The sequence below is a fragment of the Saccoglossus kowalevskii genome, chromosome 22, assembly GCF_978046115.1.
Source record: "Saccoglossus kowalevskii chromosome 22, keSacKowa6.1, whole genome shotgun sequence".
NCBI lineage: Eukaryota > Metazoa > Hemichordata > Enteropneusta > Harrimaniidae > Saccoglossus > Saccoglossus kowalevskii.
Window position 1 is genome coordinate 24,442,658 of NC_140662.1, and position 23,567 is coordinate 24,466,224.

Genomic DNA, 23,567 nt, shown 5'->3' on the forward strand with positions numbered 1-23,567 from the left:
CACAATACTTTATTTTAGCTGAACTGTTCGGGTGTTGTGTATGGAGTTTATTTTCACTAACTTTTGATTTGTTTAATGTAAAATATAGGAAAAATGCACATTTGCTGAAGGCTATCTTCACTGAACCATTGCTTCAAAGAAAATACATTATTTGACATTAGGTGTTCGCGCCCACACATGTCTGTGTAATAAGGTACGTTGATGGCGCACTCACAACACTTCACCCACCGCACAAGTTCCTGCCGTTTATGGGACTAACACGAAATTCCATTGGCTCAACCAATCCGTATACCCTATGGTTAATGTAAACTCTATTCAACGCAGCTATTTTTGCGGGAAGAATTTGTTAAGGCTGGTTATTTGACAGCAGCCGGGCCAGAAAGTTTCAGACGGGCTTTTAGATTCATTGTTTGTTAACAGAGTTACGCATCTGTTCAGGTTTCAACACGTGGAAACAGTAAGCTGAACTATTATACATTGACAGTTCACGATGCTCAGAAATGAAATGTAAGGATTATCACAACTGATCTGCGTGTGTGACACTCAATGAAATTATACCCATTTGTTGGTTTCAGACATTCTATGATTCTTTGTTGATTACAGCGCCACCTTGTGTCGGGAACCTCAATATATTATTGGTAGTGGAAACCCTTATTTATATTAATGGTCTGTTGTGCCAGAGACGACACTCTTGGGGCCAAGTGGTTCACTTGGGTAGGCATGCGATTTAAATTTTCACTTGATTTCCGTTCCGTGGATCAGTAAATAGAGAGTCGTTTTACAGATCATAAAGAGATAAATTATTTCCGTTTATTTTAAATGTCGTTGATATTATTTACTAAATCCGTCTCATCCTTGATGAAGTACACAGGGCTGTTATTTTGTATTTATTTAAAACTGGGAGGTTTTGGGGGGAAATGGGATGCAACAAGAATTCTAATCTAAATTAAACTCGTTACATTATAAACCGGGGGGGGGGGGGTTACTTGCATAGAAGTGCAATACGGGTATGTGCCGCCCGACTGGGGTGTCATTTCACGTTATTTTGTTTAGAAGTGCACGTGGGTAGTCATTTATCAATGTGTTGGTTTAGAAGTGTGTAGCATTTATTTACTTTTTCACAGGTTTTTATATTCAAAGCCAAATACCGGAAAAGGCTGATTAAAATGCATCGGCCGGATGCACTCACTGGTTGCGAAAGTTGTGATCTGGGTGTGTTTTTTTTTGCTGAAAACACTTGTGTTTAGAAGTGGGTATATAAATAGAAAAAAAAAATGGTTTAGAAGTGAGCATGGTTTATGAGAGGTGGACTGCACACCCCTACCCACTTAATGTGGAAGTAGCCCCCCGGGCATTATAATCACTGAAATAACTTCGTTATCACTATTCGTAAAACAAAACTCACATTTCCAAAACTAGTCATTGCTAGTAATCCCTCCCGCAAGAGGATACATGCATAGTCAAATTTTAACACTGTTGGGCGCTATATAGTTTATCTTACAGGTACCTGAGCGATGTCGCAGAGGAATATCGACAGGAGCTAATGCAAATGACTGAACAACTAAAAGAGAAAAAAAAGTCGGACAAACAGACAGAATCTGTTGCTATGGCAACACATAATAGTCTAACACTTAAGTCAGAAAGAGCTTCTGTGAAAGAAAGAGAGACTCAATTAATGAGAGAATTGGAAACAGAATACAGTTTGTACCAGAAGAGAAGTGAACTGCAAATTGAGAAAATAAAAATTGAAAAAGAATCTATTCATTCAACTCTCGGTAACATAGAAAACATAATAGAGTCTAACAATGCAACAAGTATGGTGGCGAATATAGAAGACACAAGACACAGATTTTGTAATATGATTAACATGACCAACACCATGTCATTACAAGACGACTGTTTTGAATTTTGTCCACAGGAGTTTGTAGGAACTGATTTAGTTGGTTTTATAACATCTACAGCTTGCCCTTCTTTGTGTTCATTGGAGAATTTACCAACAGAACTTGTCAAAGGCGAGTCAACAAACATACGAGTTGTAACGAGGGACTTCAAATGGAAACAAATCATTTCTAATAAGGAGGTAAAAGTCCTGGTGAAAAAACCCGATAGATCAACTGAACTTATCACATCTAAGAACAATAAAAATGGGACTCACACTGTTACTATTACTGCGCACATGGCTGGTATTTATGCAATGAGTATAGTAATAAACGAACATAATATAACCGAATCGCCAATGAAGTTTCCTGTAATTCAAGGTTTAATTAAAACAATTGGACAAAAGGGGAATGAGGAAGGCCAATTAAATAAACCAACCGATGTGATAGTTAACTATGATGGGGAGACTGTACCAGTTGGTGCTTTCCATGCGAAATTTGAAAGAGCAACCAATATTCTTCAAGTTGGTATTTTTTTTAGATTTTATTTTTTATTCTGTTTGGCTGTTTTTTCGAGTTTTTAAAAATGTAAGCTGGCTGGAGCCTTTCATCCCTTGTCCATTTCTTACACTAGATACCAGCCGATACCCCCCGCATAGAGATCATAGTTCCTTGGCTCCGTGTATCAAACATCAAGAAACACCATAGAATTGATATACGTGTACTTGCACATATCAAGTTACAGAAACAAACGTACATAGCAACATATTGTTTAACTCCCGGGCAGCAATAAAAACGACGCTTGTCGGACTTCATAAAACGAACAAATTTCTCGTGCAATAATACACAATCCTGTACCATAAATTTAAAAAATGTCTGTAAACTGGGGGGAGCCGATGAGTAAGTTCAATTCTCAGACCTAGCCACGATCAAAAAGAACCGACAATGATTTTTCCTCCCTTCCCACAACGTTTTCCACAAAGCTATCCCCCGGGAGGGGGTACTTAAAGTCCAACCTGCTGGTACCCACGCTGAAGTATAGCTTTTCAAAAAAGCCTCTAAACACGTACTTATTTTTGTGAAATTATACCCCCTTTCAAGTGCAGAAACTTAAAATAGATACCCTATATACATACTAAAATCATACTATTTCCAAATTTAGGCAACATGGATTCACGAGATTCCTATTTTCACACTTTAATACTAGAGAGTTTAAGATTTGCGTACGTGACGGGAACGTAACATGATGTTCTAATTTCGTTTGCGTTACGTTCTCGGGTGTAAAAAAAACCGCCCACAACGGGAACGTAACTGAAACAGAACCATGTAAACGCGTCTCTCATTGGGCAATCATAATTTAACTATCCAATAAAATTTATTATGTCATTTCACGTCCGGAATCTGTTTTCCCCTGGACTTTATCAACAGTAAACATGGCTGACAGGCGACGGTAACATTTCGTGATTTATTTGTCACGAAAACAGGACGTTCGACAATGCATGTACTAGTTTTTGATATGTTCATTTATTGCTTGTCACCTTTAGGGCAGTTAGAAACGTACGTTTATGTTTTTCAGACAAGAATTTGACGACGTAATGGATGCACTTGCACTTGTAGATGACGAGGACTATATGGCAGACCTAGAGTTAATTTTATTGGGCACGTTTAATGTAGGGCGGGCCTCGATAATGTTGCCGTCACACTGAATGATTTTACTGATATGCAGTGTATTGAATTGTTTAGGTAAGTATGTATTTTTAGGTAGATTTTAAATACATATGTATATTTATGTATTTTTGTTATGTTTAAGGCCAGACTTTTTTATTTCTTGTTTCTCGAGTTTTTATAAGGCAATTTTTTTTTGAGGAGGGCGGAAAAAATATAAAATTAATTCTTTTTTTCCATTAGATTTGTGTGATTCTCAAAGAATTGTAAGTGAGATCATTGATCATAGAGAAGAAATGAAATAAAATGTTATTCCATGTATAACCTTGCTTGTTTCTCATCAGTGCGAGACTTCGGTACTTTGATCATGATACTCCCACGAAAATGCAACTTGGGGTTGTTATGCGGCGGGCGGAAAAAAAATGAAGATAAAACTATTTTTTTAGCAAGTTTTTGCACTTACAAGTCGGCGGGCGTGAGGAATTACGCTGAAATAATATTTTATTTTTATTTCATTTTCGGCTCTTGTTCATTCGGCGGGTTCGCGGGCTGAGGATGCCACGCATGATATATGGGTACAACGGTACCAAAGCTAGTGCAATGGAAGGGTTGTTGATCCTTCTCAGAAGGATGTCGTATCTAAACCATTTGTGCGACCTTGTCGAAATGTTTAAAAGGGATGAGCCAGAACGTAGTATAATTTTTAACAAGGTAAATATATTTACATTTGCTTACACACGGTATCAGTGTATTACCATGCACCAAATTTTTGCTCATGTTGAGGAGGAAGTGTTACCAATTTCTTTGTTTCTTAATGACCGTGTCTCAATGGGAGGGTGTGTCACACAATGATTTCGAGTCCCTCGGCGGACGGGAACGGAAAGGGGTATTCCCTAACCATAGTATATTCACAGATGGGTGGCTCATATAATACCGATCTTAAGTATCTAGATAGCTACTACATATGCATATTTTAATTTTTTTATAGATTGTTGAGATTTTGTTTGAGAACTTTCATCACTTTCTTGAATTGTTAGACCTCGTGTGGTTGCAACCAGTCGTGTTTTCAGAAGCAATAGCTAGAAAGGGTGCAGCCTCCATAACTGCTGGGGAATGATTGATAGCATTGCTAGACCAATAACAAGACCAGGTGAAAATCAAAGACTTGTACACTCTGGACACAAAAGAACCCATTGTTTGAAATTTCAGGTGAGGAGTGTCTGTGAAGCTTATCATTTGGGTGAATAACAATAGTTGCAAGCCAAATTGCAATGCAAATGTTGTTCTGTGTTGATCTATATATTCAAGTTATTAACAAAATTATTGATGTTTTCATTCCAGTCTCTTGTCACCCCAAATGGTTTGGTTACACACATGTTTGGACCCATAGAGGGATGTAGGCATGATGCATTCATGTTGACAGAAAGTCAGGGGCGGATCCAGCAAAATGTATTGGGGGGGGGGGGGTCCAGGCCTATAGGTCGAATACACGGGACCGTGCGATTCGGACGATGCTATGCGTAATCCAGATGCATTTTCATGCGTTTGGAGGGGGCCATGGCCCCCTTGGCCCCCCTCTGGATCCGCCACTGCAGAAAGTCAGCTATTGCCAAGACTGCAGCAAATTCAGGCAGCAGACAGAGAGGTCATGTGTGTTTATGGTGACCCTGCCTACCCACTAAGACATCAAATGATGGCACCATTCAGGGGAGCTCATTTAATGTTCGTACTTGTGTTGAGCGGAGTTTTGGTAAAACTATTTCTTTATTTGCTTTTCTTGATTTAAAAAACAAAACAAAAGATTTCATTGCAGCCAGTTGGAAAATATTTTCTTGTTGGTGTCATACATGTTTGTATGGAAGTCAGACTACGTCATACTTTGATGTTGACCCACCCAGTTTGGAGACTTATCTGTCTAATATGCAGTGAGTAGATTAAGTAGGTAGAGACACATTGTATTGAATTGCATGTGGTTATTTGAAATTAACTTATAATATTTCCTCCTATACACAAACATTGATTTTTTTTTCATATTTATGTATATTTTATATAACAATCTATATTTTCTGTACATATTTTGTGTTTAGAGTAGCTATATTGATGGTATAGAAAATGTAATAGACAGAACATCATTCATTTGTTTTGTATACTGTAATTATATTTAATATTTATTTATTTATCATTAAACAATGAATATGTTAAATCATTTGTTATGTCATATTTTTTTCGAAATTAACTGTTCAAACATTCTCATTTGTAGCTCCATTTGTCTTTCCTGCAATGCTACTTTTCGTTGCTCCACCTCTAATGCTTCTCTTTTGAATTCTAACTCTGCTTTATGTTTCTCAGTTATATAATTTACCATTTCATTTCTTGATGCCATTGATCATTTAGGGACTACTTCAATTCCTGTAAAAATAATGATAATAATATATAAAAAACAAGTAAAAACAGTAATACCTGTTTACAAAATATTAACTATATTTAAGTTAATTTATTCATTTTTAAATATTATTTACTTTATCTTAGTTAATTTATTTTCTGAATTTAACTGAAGTATTCAAAATACGATAATAATAATTCAAACAATACAAATAAAGAATTTTGCCTCTGCTCCTCTTCAGTTTTTGATTTTTTCAATTTTTCAACTGCTGCATTCACTGACTCATTATAGCTGCTGATTTCTTCCAGCAGCTGGTATATCACGTCATACTGTTCTTCTGTGCCAGATCTGAAGTAATTAATACAATGTAATGGAAAGGCAAAACAAACAAAAAATGGAAAAAAACTCAATAACTAATGTCCTTTTTCAACATATAAAACAAATCTGGCTTAAGTCAGATTATTTTTAAAGCTATAAAAACTCTTGGGTGCAGGTGTGATTTTGTTTAGTTGTTTTCTTTGAAAAAAAATCATTGTTATATGGTTGAGAGTTGAGAATCAGATTGATTGTGCGTGTTTCTTTATTATTTGGCTATATAAGATTAAAACACACACACACACACACCCATACAGGTGTCCCATGAATTGTTTAGCCACCATTGGATTAACTTTTAATATAGTTGAATTAACTTTTAATATAGTTGCGATATGAACTCGATTAAAACGCGTTCCTATATAGGGTTGCGTTTTAATTGGAGTTTAATTAAACTCAATTACAATGCAATACAATGGAGAATTGCACTTTAATTAAGTTTAATTAAACTAGAGTTGAATATCCCGTGACTGAACATAGAAATATTTGCGAAGCTTAGGTTTAGTATCGGGGTAAGGTATGGTACAATTATATTAATATTAATATAAAATGAACCATACCTTCCCCGATACTAAACCTAAGCTTCGGAAACCTGACTTAAATTCGATTAAATATTAATATAAATTATGAAACATTGTGGAGCCCCTCCACTTGTACAAAGGGCTCCACTTCGTTTGTGTATGTCTGGACTACTGGCTCTACTTCTACGTCTACACCAACACACACACACGCACCCCCACACATAATGCCCTATACTCAGTCTTGAATTTGGCAATCAAGAGCTCACAATGTTCACGGAAAGCTCTAGCAGTCACTCCGGTACTCAGCTCCCAAGCATTTGAAAGAGCTCACGTGATCCCCATCCATACTGCAGTGGTCTCAGGCCTGTTCGCCGCAACCTCTTTCAGAACACGTGTCGCTTCATGGGAGTGGCCATTCTGAAATGTTCAAGCACAATTTATTTAGTTTCATTTAAACTAACTGGTTAGTACACGTCGCCTTTCGAGAAAGTGGTCATAAATGCCCGGCTTCGTCTGCTTTGTTTACATAACAACGAGCTGGCCATTTGTGTACACTTCAAATCAAAATAGCTGCTTACGATATGACGGATTACGATAACTATATTTTCTGTACATTTTTGATGTATTACATTTTTTTACTATGAATGTGGTAATACATATTTTATTGTTTTATTACAAGCCGCCCTTGTCATGTCAGAAGGTCGTAGCGTCAGTCTCGCTATCTACGAGATGAGATTTGAATGGGATCTTGACATGAGTTCACCATACAGTGCTATGCGCGTTGCAAACCCCAAGTAATGTACCTCTGGTTATATCAATGTCATTAAAAATGAATCAAACTGACAACGAGAAGAGCTCTCGGAAATCAACTACGAGTCACTCACTTTTACCACGTTCAAAACGACCGCCGTACGACCTGGCAACGGATGACATCATTGGTTTACGCGGAGGTCATGCACAAAGTAATGACGTATCCGTTGTCGCATGCGCATCTTAAAGTTGCATTCCCACTTTGCAAAAAATGTTAAATGCTATATATGAATTCCTATAAGTGATATTTGAAGGAACGAAAGTGCACTTATAACGAGAAATCTGACCAAAAATGCGAATAATCGAACTTTCTCGGTCACTGCCGAACCGTTCCGATCATTTTCGGTGACCACCATTCCACAATCGAAAGTTAGAACACTATTTCTAGTTCGACATTGTACGCCGTTTTCTACTCTAAATACTATTCACACAGCGTATTTGATTTGCCAGACGGTATAAAACATTTACCAATATATTTTGTGCAGTATTATTCACCTGATAGTGCACTTATTAAAGTGGTGAACGCAAATTGTCTGAATATTTATTAGCGGCAGTCGGGGTTTTGAGATGAACTGCCTTCACCCCATTGGTCAGATTTAGAATGGACCGCGCGGAAAGCGTGCCGATGTATTTTCGTTGGTCTTCGGCTAATAATTTAGGTGGGCCGCCTAAAATAAAGTTTCAGGGTCGTTTTCTTGTTATTCGCGCACTTTTGTAACTTCAAATATCTCTCATAGTAATCCACATATATTATTTTAAATATTTACAAAGTAGGAATGCAACTTTAATGTCTCCAATGACACTTATTATTCCAGATAGCATTTCTTGTATCATTGTGAAAAAGAAAATGGCGACGAAATATTGTCATTTTCAGTGAACAAGATGTTTTCTGTAACTCAATAGATACTTTATATCTGATCTTGGTGTTATAAATACATTTTTGCAATGAAAATTCTTGCGTTTTTTCAGCCGTGATCTAAGTGAATTCGTGGTGGAAAAGAGCCACACTGTATCGATACGGCCCTCGTTCAAATTTTCAGTCACATCGGACCCAATCTCCCAGGCAGAGTTCCATTTCTACAAATATATCTCTTTTGGTGATCTAACCGCAAGGAACTCTGGGAAGTAGAATGCCTATTCTCGGGGGGGGGGTACATCCGGGCATTTTCAACGCATGGCAGGGTGAAAACAAAGCCCGAAAACTCTCAGTAAACGGTACTTTGGGATGGTTGTTGAGACTCCCCTGAACAGTGTAACAAGATTACCCCTGCGTGTGTAACGCATATAAACTTGGTTGTTCAGGATTACTTCAAACCAGGGACTTCAAAGTTGTGTTCCTGTTGTTTTCTCAAATTTCACCGGCTCTTCGCTCGGCGTTCCTCAGCAGCGCGCACAGAGCCCTTAGAATACGTGGTATCCTCGGGGGCGGAGCTACGTCACAAGACGTTCCACGTTGCTACGACGCGCACCACTGTACATGCATTTCTATGGGCTTTGTGCGCGCTGCTGTGGAACGCCAGTCGAGCCGGTGAAAATTCGAGAAAACAACACAAACTCAACTTTGAATTAATCCCGAACAATCAAATTTATATATGTTACACACGTAGGGCTAATCTTGTTACACTGTTCAGAGGAGTCTCAACAATCATCCCAAAATACCGTTTTCTGCGAGTTTTGGGCCATTGTTTTCACCGCCTCCAGTTGCCAGGCGGTGAAAATGCCTGGATGTCCGCCCCCCCCCCCGAGGATAGTGTGGTGCGCGTCTTAGCAACGTGGAACGTCTGCTGACGTAGCTCTGTCCCGAGGATACGAAACGTTGTGTCGTCACCGGAAGCGCTGTCCCAGCACAAACCTGTGTCATATGACGCCTTACTAGCCGATTTTGGCTAAAATTCCGCTCCGCCGCCTCTTTACAACAGTGTTTATACGCGGAACTTGATATTGCTTTTTACAATTTGGGTTGCCTTTGAATCACATATTTTAGTGAAACATTGTTTATAGAGTGAAATATTATTGTCATACATAATTCAATCTTTGAAACAACAGAAACTAACACATAATAACGATAATCAAATTTGTGTTTGAAGTTCGAAAGTAGTTGCGTTATTTCCGGTTTCAACTAGTTCGAAAATAGAACGTACTTGAGCGCAATAAAATCACGCGTAGAACTCCATTCGAACCAGACTCTAGTAGCGTAAACTTATTGCAATTTGGGCCCAGTTTGTTCTTACAAGTTTTCTAAGTTTGATTTATCATTATTTAGTAAACAGGTATCTGAAACGATTTAATATATCCGTAAAATACGTGGCAATCGACGATTGACTTCGAAACGTTCGAAATTTCGAACAAACTCCCAGCACACCTTGCGCGATATGCGTCAGATCGGTGTAGAAGACGCCGAACTGCAGCGTGATATATTGAAGATAATATTTGGTAATCGTAGTCCTAAATAACTATTAAAAATAGCTAGACGTTTCGAGCAATGGCTCTTTATCGATAGCATAGAAGCAAGTGTGCAGCGTCAATGGATACGAAAAGCTGGGGTGAAAGCGTCCTACATTCGAACGTTTTCAAAAAGCGCTAGACGTATGTACGTGTGTGTAAGACGCAGAATCAATACTTGAGTTAGAGTCAAAACATGTCACCACGCAATGCTCGTAGTACTGTTTATTCATTTCTAGATTGTTACTAAACTTATTTTATCCAAGAAGAAAAATATTCATGTAGTATTTCTAGTATTGTATTACCCAGGCACTTTTGCCTACCGCCCTAGCTTCGACCGGCGTTCCACAGCAGCTCGCGAAGCCCTCATAGCGCGCGTCTTAGCAACCTAGAACGTTCTGTGACTTAGCTCCGTCTCGAGAATAGCAGCAGACGACGTTCCGTATTGCAGAATTTACGTTGATAACCAAAGGAGAGCCGACAAATTTCAAACAAAGTACTGTGTTATTGTTGTTTACTAGAGTGTGTACTACAGGAACAAATGAAAGTATTCACGGAACGACGAGCATGGGTCGGGGTTTGGTTTATCTAGCAAATCGGGAGTGACGTCATTCGACACAACTCTGCTACGTAACTCATCACAACTTTTCATCTACTTTTAGGTACAGACAATTGAACATCGATATAGCCATGGATGTTTTTCTGCGTTTTCTGGTATTTGTATTGGTATTTGCTTTCGCGCAAGCTGCCTGTAACACTTCAGAAGAAATTGTACACGGTGACGCCACGTTTTATAGCTGGGCCGACGTGGCTGCTGCAGGCAAAGGTGCTTGTGGATACGACGTCACCAATGTCGGATATACGATGGAAATTGCTGCGATCGATTCGGGAAGATGGGACGACAGCAAGGTTAGATATATAACACTTATACGATAGAAACAGAATAGAAGTTGTTATTACTATACTTCATATGTTGTTCTTAAACTCAGATGCGAATGTAAGCGTTGTCGGTCACTCCATGTGCCAAAGTGCAGGCTATCAGACGTCTTTTTTTCACAACTTCATGAAACAGTACTATGATCATTACCGTGGTGACGTGTTTTGATCGAACTCGTACATGTAGTCCGATGTAGTGGTTTTGCGCCTTTCTCAGATTCTGAGATTTAGAAAACGTACGTCTAGCGCGTACAAGACATGGCCGCGCGCTTTAGAAAACGTCGGAACGCAGACGCGCACGCAATCGTGAAGTGGAAGCGCGCGCAATTCATCGATAGACGCGCTGTTAAATATTGTTTACAAATATCATGTACGCCGCTATTGATAACGTACGACTTTCTCAATTTATCTAATACGTATCAAATCGGTAAGGAAATTAAATATAGATATAATGGCGCAGTGTCTGGTTTGTGTGTATATTTATTATTTTTTAAATCTTTCAAAGCAGAATGTATCACTGACCCAACACTTTTGCCTAACGCCCTTGGTGTAAGCTGACGTGTTCTTCGTCATAGAATAGTCCTACAACTTTTAGTTAATAAATTCGTATTGAAACAAAACACGTTGAGGCGTACAAATTGGAGAACAGTACACATCGATTTCTATCTCTTTTTCCCGGGATACTTATAGTAACCGTTAATTTGCCGGAGGTGGTAGGATTATCCTGTAATTGAGCTTCGTTATTGGCTATTTTTTTCATTATCTATACGGTGCAGGGGAGTTTATACGGGGTTATTTGTTTTAACCGGTCGCTACTTTCTTGGCACATGTCACAATTTAATCTAGTGTTAATTTGTGTACAACCTAATTACGTTGTATTTAATTATGTGAAAACATAATTTTCTATTAATGATCAATTGTTTTCGTTATATTTTCCTCGATCTTACCACGTGATATTGATTGGTTTTTGTATTTTGAGGCACAGTCCCATAACGAACGCCTGGGAAACGCAACGCGATCACTGTAATTGTCATAATTATCTGATTTGATGGGCTCGTCTCATTGGCTGCTGACGAATTGGTGACGTCATGTCAGCTGACGATGCAGGTTTCGCTTTCCCCAAGTGTCAGTGACGTCGCTGGCATCTCGTCCACTTTCTAGTAGCCGTAGTAGCGGTTTCATTACATGACAAAACAAACATTATCAATGATATATACTTTGTTAAAAGCATCTAAACTAAAAGAGTACTAGCAGAAACCAAAACAAGGTGAGTGTATCTGGAACTGTTTATGTTTTTGTATTTTTTTCATTAGAAAATTGCGTTTTATCTAAGAGTGCCTAATGTTGATAATCTGTTCATTTATATATAGAAACAAATATTGAAGTTTAATTATCGATGATTCAGGCTTTGTATTTAATCCGTACTGTTACCATAAATCATTTACATGTATTTGTTTTAATTTGCAGCCGACTTGTTTCTCGTGAAGATAATAAAAATGGCGCCATTTACTTATTGCCTGCAAAATGAAAGTTTATCGTTTCCAAAACAAAAGGATTTTCATAAATAGTACAAAAATAAAATTCTTGTAACAATTAGTTTATATGTTGGTGTTTTACTTTCAATATCTATCATAAATTCGGCTATTTTTAGGAATGTTTTTCGTCAGGGATTGAAAACATAAAATTTGATTTCAGGACTGTGTTTCGGTTTGACCAATTACGTTTGTAACCTTTTTATACATGGTGTATCGTGTTGAATGCTGCCCTCCTTTAGTATTTATCTTTTATTTATAGTTCCTTCTATCGGGGAATAGTTTCCTTTTGCAGAAATTGTGTTATATTCAATTTGTTTTAGTGGCAACAAAAAAGGACTCAATGTTAAATTAGGGGGGGGGGGTAATATTTTCCGTTCATTGCTTTCAATTGAATTATTTATATCCTATGCTGGCGTGTGAAAATTCATGGGAAGAATATTATCAACAGTAACAGTATGTTTGCAGGCATTCCACCAATATTAACAGATATGAGTAATCTGAACAACTTGATAATTATCTGATAAGTCAATGTAATGTGTGCATGGGAAATACAGATAAGTCGTTTTTGGAGCTCCTACAGAGTAGAGGAGGAGAGATTGTAAAATCGATTTACTTTTCTGGGGAAAAACAAATTTCTGCATTTATTGAGGATGCTTTTAATGCAAGATCAATAGATGGTACAGTCTACACATCTACCATTCGTTCTGTTGATTGATCTTTTATTGTCACAGAGAAAAAAAGATGCACCAAGTGTTCTAACTATCGAAATAATAGTTCACGTTGGAAACCATCTTCCCAGTTACAATGGCTGTATATTTGATGACACTAGTCAAATGTACCTCTATCACTAAATAAAAGTTTGAAAGGCACTCCTAAATCTGTTGTAACTAGAGACCAAACATTCCATAAACAACATCCGTGGTTTATACATGTACTATATGGGGTGAGAATACCGCCAAAATTAGCTTGGTGTCATTATTTGAACATTGTTTAGTTGTTTGATCTTTATTTGGAAACTTGTTTGGTTATTATTTGGTCATTATTCGGTTATTTGGTCTTTATTTAAACATTATTTTGTGCTTATTCCATTAGTGTGTTATTGCTGCAGCATCGTATTGCCATTGTTTCATTATTCCAACTTTATTTCTTAATTATTTCATTATTGTGTAATTGTTACAATATTATTTTGTCATTGTTTCATTCTATTACAATTGTGTCGTTATTTAACCATTATCTTGACATTCAATTGTCATAAGATTCGGTTATTTTCACGTCCAAAGGTATTGACATTCGGTTCGCTTGACTTGCGATTACCTCAACATTCGGTTCGCTTGAATTGCGATTACCTCAACATTCGATTACCTGACCTACATTAGCTGACCCCGCTATACATGTAATATTCAATCCATAGTCCCGGGCCGCCTCCGATAAAACATTGCTCATGATGGCAAAGTAGCCTTAGTTACGGTGGCCCATGGCGACAATCGTCGATATGTAACCAACTTCCGCGCCGACTCAGCAACTTCCGCGATATGTAAGCAACTTTCGCGCCGACTCAGCAATTTCCGCGCCGACTCAGCAACTTTCCGCGCAGACTTAGCAACTTCCGCGATATGTAAGCAACTTTCGCGCCGACTCAGCAACAATGTAAATGGCTGTTAAATAAGTTATTAATAAGTGACTATGAAGAATGTACTTATATCTTGTATACGGGGAGGATACCAGGGCATGTTTTTTTTAATTTTAGAAACCTTGTACAACAGTCAAGGTGAAACCAAATATATATCTCATATTGGTGATTATGGCTGGAAATAAGAGATACACTATTGTCCGTAATTGTTTATTCTTGTTTTCAATCAAATCGTATTATTTATCACTTGACCATTGTTCATAATATCCACAGTTGTGACGTTTAGTGTAAAATAGCACTCACAGACATGGTCTTGTAAACATCACAATATTGTCATCATTGTTCTACATTACGTCATGTTGGGCATATATGATATACGAATTTATTCAGTACGATGCCCTCAGGCCTATAGAGAATCATTCAAATAATCATCAGCCACAACTGGTTAAGTATATTTTCTCTTTGTTTAGAAGCGTAGAATACAAATTTGAAATACAGATAAGTTGTCAAAGAAATTTTGCACATGTCTGATTTTACTGATAACAAAAATGAGGCACAGCCGGGAGTTGTGCATATATAATTCTTATTAAACTTGTGACATCCTACTAATGTATTGTGCGGCCAATATGTGGGGGTAATATTAAACTCTTCAGGTAAGTCAAGAACACATGATATTCGTTCAAGGTATTTCTTCTAAATTTTAAAAGATTGTTACTGGCAATATGCAGGAATCAAACCAAGTTTTCATTCGATTAGCCAAGTAATTATATTAATCGAGTGATTAGTGAGAAAGTGGTAACATACCCCCCCCCCCCGGGGGGGGGGGAGACAATACATAGAACTTGCATTGGGGACATGCCCCTGAAATGGGTCTCGTTTTTTTTTAATTTTAGGTATAAGTATTGGACTTATGTCTGGTCAAGATAGGTATAAATATCGGTAATATTTCCCCGATTTGGTATAAATAACCTGAACATTGTGTTAATAATATGCTCTTAGTAAGTGACAGAGGTGTTTCTATGGTCAAAATACATATTTTAATAAATCCACTGTTGGCTTACGTGTGCCCCCCATCGCCTGTTGTAAGCCTCTAGATATACAAGCAGGGGATGCATTAAACTTATATGGTATGCTCACATTAATTCAAAAGTTATTACTAAATCAAATTCATAGCAGTTTATATAATTTTGTTTATATAATTTAGATAGGGGTATTCAAATGCAGCATCCAGTAACCTCAATTCAGAAAAAAAACATTCTTTAAAATGTTATCAACATTTTCTCATGTATGAAGGTTTTTTTAGACATTTATTTACAAACATCACAAATAATTAGCATATTGTTTGCATGTGTTTTGTACTTTTATTCAAAATTACCAATTGAGCCTGCACTATCAAGTTTTCGTAGTTTAATACCCTGCTTTTCAGCATCGGCGCTTTAGAAAATAGTTGAAATGTCAGCAAATAACTGGCTCTGCTTTGGCAATAATTTTGACCAAAGAAAACTTAGAACTCCTGTGTGCTGAAGATATTATAGGCATGAAGTACAAATAAGGAATACTGTATTCACTATATAATTACAGTTTGCACATGAGCAAATACGCTATTTAAAAATATAACTGTAAGCAATGGTCCGGTTCCAAGTAACTCTGGTTTAACAATTATCAATATTTAATGAAATAATGACCATATATTATGACTTAATATTTTTGTCATATATATTGTCAGACAAAAAAATTATCCTAATTGCATGTCTCTATCTGAAACAGTACTTAAGATATTACAGTTATGCATATTATTGCGGTCACATGACCATATACAGTCATCTGAAACATTAGTCATATCACATTGATCTCAACTAAAAATAATCAGGGAAGTGCATTATCCCAAAAAACTTGTACCATGTTTCATTAGTATCTGTAAAAATGCTTAATATTGGCTAATTAATATGTAGATTAGGTCATTAACACGCACAACATTTCAACCAAAAACTAATCAGGTCTGCGAAATATCTCAGGACATCTATGTATGTACCAAGTTGCATTGAAATCTATTGAATAGTACATGAGAAACAAGTGAAAATGCTTAAATTTGGCTAATTATTATGCAAATTAGGTAATTATTATGGATGTATATAAACTGAAAACATAGGGCATCTATGTACCAAGTGTCATTGAAATGTAATGATTAGTACTTGAAATGTCAGTGAAAAAGCCAAAATATCAATAACTATGCAAATTACATAATTAATTTGCATGGTTACTAACCCCAAACTTATCAGGCGCATTGTCCGATGACATCTACAATGTATGTACCAAATTTTATTGTAAATTAATGATTAGTACTATAGATAGTGGAAATAAATTAGTCATATTATTCCAGCTATAAATTCACCTATGTTTCTCATCTCTGTTCATGTCAGAAAAGTTAGAAATATATGATATACCTCATCACAAGCAGGGAGTCTCCTATTATCATGCAGCAATCAGCAGTATATTATTCAAAATAATACTTCATTGCACAACTATTTTTGATAAAACCATTTTTTTTGCTTATGTATCTGATTTAGATACAACAACTGCTAAATTATGCATTAACACATTAAATGTGTAAACAATGGAATATATTGTTCCCTCAAAGAAACAGCAAAAATTAGAACCCAGTGAATACTTGTGTTTCAAAATAATGAGACATCACATAGTATTTCAGATATTGTGGTCAAATTTCTTCAAGTAGTCAAAGTTCTTGTAGAAGTTTATTTTATTTAACATACAGATATATATATTTGATCATTAATGAATAAAATCAACATTTTCAGTAATGTAACATCACATGATTTGTCTTTTGGAATCTCTCAGTATGAATTACAAGCTGACAACAAATTTGTTACATCTTACAAATAAGTGCAATTACAATTTATATATTTATCATACATTGAACATTCTTATTCATACTTATACTCTCACTTTTGCCCTTGCAGCACATCAAGATTTATTTTGACTTGTGTAAATATGCCACAATATCACCTGGACTGTATAGTAATGTGAATATAAATACAAGTGTTCAGTTTGCAACAAAGTTGATATGGTGATATTCAAAGGTGACCAATGGATGGTGGACTAATTCTTCACACAAAAAATTTGGATGTACATGAACATCATTTTGTACTATAGAAATGTCATGTATGACAGACCATCAGGTGTGGCAGGTTTAAAAAATAAGTTTAAATTTACCAATGACAGACAATCAGCACTATGCATAGTCAATGACATTTCGTGGAAATAAATTCACTTTAAATAATCAACTCTCCCACATTGGTTTCAGTATTTCAAACAATTGTCTACTCTGCTGATGTGTTCTAAGAGTAAAAATGACAATCTTCATAATGTGATCCAGAAATTGCTCCAAAGTGTCATCATTTGTATAGCTTGGTGTCTATGTGTGCTGCTCCAGCTCTCTTCAATCTGCTATTGAAGTGACATGAACTGTTGTAATGTGACCTGAATACATGAACTCAAGTGACACGAACTGTTGTAATGTGACCTGAATGCATGCACACAAGTGACATGAACTGTTGTAATGTGACCTGAATGCATGCACACAAGTGACATGAACTGTTGTAATGTGACCTGAATACATGAACTCAAGTGACATGAACTGTTGTAATGTGACCTGAATGCATGCACACAAGTGACATGAACTATTGTAATGTGACCTGAATACATGAACTCAAGTGACATGAACTGTTGTAATGTGACCTGAATGCATGAACTCAAGTGACATGAACTGTTGTAATGTGACCTGAATACATGAACTCAAGTGACATGAACTGTTGTAATGTGACCTGAATGCATGCACTCAAGTGACATGAACTGTTGTAATGTGACCTGAATGCTTGCACTCAAGTGACATGAACTGTTGTAATGTGACCTGAATACATGAACTCAAGTGACATGAACTGTTGTAATGTGACCTGAATACATGAACTCAAGTGACACGAACTGTTGTAATGTGACCTGAATGCATGCACACAAGTGACATGAACTGTTGTAATGTGACCTGAATGCTTGCACTCAAGTGACATGAACTGTTGTAATGTGACCTGAATACATGAACTCAAGTGACATGAACTGTTGTAATGTGACCTGAATACATGAACTCAAGTGACACGAACTGTTGTAATGTGACCTGAATGCATGCACACAAGTGACATGAACTGTTGTAATGTGACCTGAATGCATGCACACAAGTGACATGAACTGTTGTAATGTGACCTGAATACATGAACTCAAGTGACATGAACTGTTGTAATGTGACCTGAATGCATGCACACAAGTGACATGAACTATTGTAATGTGACCTGAATACATGAACTCAAGTGACATGAACTGTTGTAATGTGACCTGAATACATGAACTCAAGTGACATGAACTGTTGTAATGTGACCTGAATACATGCACTCAAGTGACATGAACTGTTGTAATGTGACCTGAATACATGAACTCAAGTGACATGAACCGTTGTAATGTGACCTGAATACATGAACTCAAGTGACATGAACTGTTGTAATGTGACCTGAATACAAGAACTCAAGTGACATGAACTGTTGTAATGTGACCTGAATACATGAACTCAAGTGACATGAACTGTTGTAATGTGACCTGAATGCATGCACTCAAGTGACATGAACTGTTGTAATGTGATCTGAATGCATGCACACAAGTGACATGAACTATTGTAATGTGACCTGAATACATGAACTCAAGTGACATGAACTGTTGTAATGTGACCTGAATACATGAACTCAAGTGACATGAACTGTTGTAATGTGACCTGAATACAAGAACTCAAGTGACATGAACTGTTGTAATGTGACCTGAATACAAGAACTCAAGTGACATGAACTGTTGTAATGTGACCTGAATACATGAACTCAAGTGACATGAACTGTTGTAATGTGACCTGAATGCATGCACTCAAGTGACATGAACTGTTGTAATGTGACCTGAATGCATGCACTCAAGTGACATGAACTGTTGTAATGTGACCTGAATGCATGCACACAAGTGGCATGAACTATTGTCATGTGACCTGAATAAATGAACTCAAGTGACATGAACTGTTGTAATGTGACCTGAATACATGAACTCAAGTGACATGAACTGTTGTAATGTGACCTGAATGCATGCACACAAGTGACATGAACTATTGTAATGTGACCTGAATGCATGCACACAAGTGACATGAACTATTGTAATGTGACCTAAATACATGAACTCAAGTGACATGAACTGTTGTAATGTTACCTGAATGCATGCACTCAAGTGACATGAACTGTTGTAATGTGACCTGAATACAAGAACTCAAGTGACATGAACTGTTGTAATGTGACCCGAATGCATGCACTCATGTGTAATGTGACCTGAATACATGAACTCAAGTGACACGAACTGTTGTAATGTGACCTGAATGCATGCACACAAGTGACATGAACTGTTGTAATGTGACCTGAATGCATGCACACAAGTGACATGAACTGTTGTAATGTGACCTGAATACATGAACTCAAGTGACATGAACTGTTGTAATGTGACCTGAATGCATGCACACAAGTGACATGAACTATTGTAATGTGACCTGAATACATGAACTCAAGTGACATGAACTGTTGTAATGTGACCTGAATGCATGAACTCAAGTGACATGAACTGTTGTAATGTGACCTGAATACATGAACTCAAGTGACATGAACTGTTGTAATGTGACCTGAATGCATGCACTCAAGTGACATGAACTGTTGTAATGTGACCTGAATGCTTGCACTCAAGTGACATGAACTGTTGTAATGTGACCTGAATACATGAACTCAAGTGACATGAACTGTTGTAATGTGACCTGAATACATGAACTCAAGTGACACGAACTGTTGTAATGTGACCTGAATGCATGCACACAAGTGACATGAACTGTTGTAATGTGACCTGAATGCTTGCACTCAAGTGACATGAACTGTTGTAATGTGACCTGAATACATGAACTCAAGTGACATGAACTGTTGTAATGTGACCTGAATACATGAACTCAAGTGACACGAACTGTTGTAATGTGACCTGAATGCATGCACACAAGTGACATGAACTGTTGTAATGTGACCTGAATGCATGCACACAAGTGACATGAACTGTTGTAATGTGACCTGAATACATGAACTCAAGTGACATGAACTGTTGTAATGTGACCTGAATGCATGCACACAAGTGACATGAACTATTGTAATGTGACCTGAATACATGAACTCAAGTGACATGAACTGTTGTAATGTGACCTGAATACATGAACTCAAGTGACATGAACTGTTGTAATGTGACCTGAATACATGCACTCAAGTGACATGAACTGTTGTAATGTGACCTGAATACATGAACTCAAGTGACATGAACCGTTGTAATGTGACCTGAATACATGAACTCAAGTGACATGAACTGTTGTAATGTGACCTGAATACAAGAACTCAAGTGACATGAACTGTTGTAATGTGACCTGAATACATGAACTCAAGTGACATGAACTGTTGTAATGTGACCTGAATGCATGCACTCAAGTGACATGAACTGTTGTAATGTGATCTGAATGCATGCACACAAGTGACATGAACTATTGTAATGTGACCTGAATACATGAACTCAAGTGACATGAACTGTTGTAATGTGACCTGAATACATGAACTCAAGTGACATGAACTGTTGTAATGTGACCTGAATACAAGAACTCAAGTGACATGAACTGTTGTAATGTGACCTGAATACAAGAACTCAAGTGACATGAACTGTTGTAATGTGACCTGAATACATGAACTCAAGTGACATGAACTGTTGTAATGTGACCTGAATGCATGCACTCAAGTGACATGAACTGTTGTAATGTGACCTGAATGCATGCACTCAAGTGACATGAACTGTTGTAATGTGACCTGAATGCATGCACACAAGTGGCATGAACTATTGTCATGTGACCTGAATAAATGAACTCAAGTGACATGAACTGTTGTAATGTGACCTGAATACATGAACTCAAGTGACATGAACTGTTGTAATGTGACCTGAATGCATGCACACAAGTGACATGAACTATTGTAATGTGACCTGAATGCATGCACACAAGTGACATGAACTATTGTAATGTGACCTAAATACATGAACTCAAGTGACATGAACTGTTGTAATGTTACCTGAATGCATGCACTCAAGTGACATGAACTGTTGTAATGTGACCTGAATACAAGAACTCAAGTGACATGAACTGTTGTAATGTGACCCGAATGCATGCACTCAAGTGACATGAATTGTTGTAATTTGACCTGAATGCATGCACTCAAGTGACATGAACTGTTGTAATGTGACCTGAATACATGAACTCAAGTGACATGAACTGTTGTAATGTGACCTGAATGCATGCACTCAAGTGACATGAACTGTTGTAATGTGACCTGAATGCATGAACTCAAGTGACATGAACTGTTGTAATGTGACCTGAATGCATGAACTCAAGTGACATGAACTGTTGTAATGTGACCTGAATGCATGAACTCAAGTGACATGAACTGTTGTAATGTGACCTGAATGCATGCACTCAAGTGACATGAACTGTTGTAATGTGATCTGAATGCATGCACACAAGTGACATGAACTATTGTAATGTGACCTGAATACATGAACTCAAGTGACATGAACTGTTGTAATGTGACCTGAATACATGAACTCAAGTGACATGAACTGTTGTAATGTGACCTGAATACAAGAACTCAAGTGACATGAACTGTTGTAATGTGACCTGAATACATGAACTCAAGTGACATGAACTGTTGTAATGTGACCTGAATGCATGCACTCAAGTGACATGAACTGTTGTAATGTGACCAGAATGCATGCACTCAAGTGACATGAACTGTTGTAATGTGACCTGAATGCATGCACACAAGTGGCATGAACTATTGTCATGTGACCTGAATAAATGAACTCAAGTGACATGAACTGTTGTAATGTGACCTGAATACATGAACTCAAGTGACATGAACTGTTGTAATGTGACCTAAATACAAGAACTCAAGTGACATGAACTGTTGTAATGTGACCCGAATGCATGCACTCAAGTGACATGAACTGTTGTAATTTGACCTGAATGCATGCACTCAAGTGACATGAACTGTTGTAATGTGACCTGAATACATGAACTCAAGTGACATGAACTGTTGTCATGTGACCTGAATAAATGAACTCAAGTGACATGAACTGTTGTAATGTGACCTGAATAAATGAACTCAAGTGACATGAACTGTTGTAATGTGACCTGAATGCATGCACACAAGTGACATGAACTATTGTAATGTGACCTGAATGCATGCACACAAGTGACATGAACTATTGTAATGTGACCTAAATACATGAACTCAAGTGACATGAACTGTTGTAATGTTACCTGAATGCATGCACTCAAGTGACATGAACTGTTGTAATGTGATCTGAATACAAGAACTCAAGTGACATGAACTGTTGTAATGTGACCCGAATGCATGCACTCAAGTGACATGAACTGTTGTAATTTGACCTGAATGCATGCACTCAAGTGACATGAACTGTTGTAATGTGACCTGAATACATGAACTCAAGTGACATGAACTGTTGTAATGTGACCTGAATGCATGCACTCAAGTGACATGAACTGTTGTAATGTGACCTGAATGCATGAACTCAAGTGACATGAACTGTTGTAATGTGACCTGAATGCATGAACTCAAGTGACATGAACTGTTGTAATGTGACCTGAATGCATGAACTCAAGTGACATGAACTGTTGTAATGTGACCTGAATGCATGCACTCAAGTGACATGAACTGTTGTAATGTGATCTGAATGCATGCACACAAGTGACATGAACTATTGTAATGTGACCTGAATACATGAACTCAAGTGACATGAACTGTTGTAATGTGACCTGAATACATGAACTCAAGTGACATGAACTGTTGTAATGTGACCTGAATACAAGAACTCAAGTGACATGAACTGTTGTAATGTGACCTGAATACAAGAACTCAAGTGACATGAACTGTTGTAATGTGACCTGAATACATGAACTCAAGTGACATGAACTGTTGTAATGTGACCTGAATGCATGCACTCAAGTGACATGAACTGTTGTAATGTGACCTGAATGCATGCACTCAAGTGACATGAACTGTTGTAATGTGACCTGAATGCATGCACACAAGTGGCATGAACTATTGTCATGTGACCTGAATAAATGAACTCAAGTGACATGAACTGTTGTAATGTGACCTGAATACATGAACTCAAGTGACATGAACTGTTGTAATGTGACCTGAATGCATGCACACAAGT

General features: G+C 37.3%; 2 pseudogenes; one reads left to right on the top strand and one right to left on the bottom strand.

Annotated features, from left to right (window-relative positions):
- The first annotated feature begins 1,549 nt into the window (after window positions 1-1,549).
- Window positions 1,550-5,471, top strand: LOC144351285 (uncharacterized; annotated as a pseudogene).
- Window positions 5,472-5,757: 286 nt separating this feature from the next.
- Window positions 5,758-7,984, bottom strand: LOC144351286 (uncharacterized; annotated as a pseudogene).
- Between the last annotated feature and the right edge of the window lie 15,583 nt (window positions 7,985-23,567).